Below are 788 nucleotides of genomic sequence, written 5' to 3'. Positions count from 1 at the left end.
CCTGATCTGAATTCTACCTTGCAAGTCTGGCTAGACCAGAGGATGTACACTGGTACAGATAGGAACTGAAAATACAGGGAATCCAGGACAGATGATCCCTTCAGGACCAGTGGTGTGAGTGTCGATACTGGGAGGGTAGAAAGAGGGTGGGTTGGAAAGGGAGAACCGATTACAAGGATCTACATGTGACCTCTTCCCTGGGGGAAGTGTAAGGTAGTGGAGAGGCGCCAGAAACCAAATCAGTTGAATTAGAACAAACAGGCTTTATTGGGGAGAAAAAACTCCAACCTGGGCAAAGTCCCACAGTCCACAACGTTCGGGCTGGGGGAGTCACATTGCAGGCTACAGTGCTGCTGCTTATATGGACAGGTATGTCTGGGTTTCTAGAATGTAAGGTGTTTTCCTGGTTCCGGGTGCATTCGTGCTGGGTGCAGAGCGGTGGGCAAGAACAAAACAGGCACTGAGCCAAATGGGCCATGCTGGGTGCAGAGTGGAGGGTCGAGAGCAAAGTGGGCACTGAGCCAAACAGCCCATGTCGGTGCTGGGTGCAGAGCAACAGGTCGAGAACAAAGCAGGCCATTAGCCAGCTCTGGTCAGCTCCGCAGGTGTGTGTGGGAGATTCAAGGCCACTCGCTGCTAGTTGTTTCAGCTAACTCTGGTCAGCTCTGCATGGGTGGGGGAGACTCAAGGTCACTTGTTGCTGAAGCCAGCCTGGTATTGATCCGACCATACAGGAAGGACAACAGAAAAGTGGGTGAAGGGAGACTTCGGACAGGGCAAGATATGTT

This window comes from Echinops telfairi, unplaced genomic scaffold, assembly GCF_000313985.2.
Source record: "Echinops telfairi isolate 266 unplaced genomic scaffold, ASM31398v2 ScPeMD7_7424;HRSCAF=8462, whole genome shotgun sequence".
NCBI lineage: Eukaryota > Metazoa > Chordata > Mammalia > Afrosoricida > Tenrecidae > Echinops > Echinops telfairi.
Note: the sequence above shows the minus strand (reverse complement) of the source record.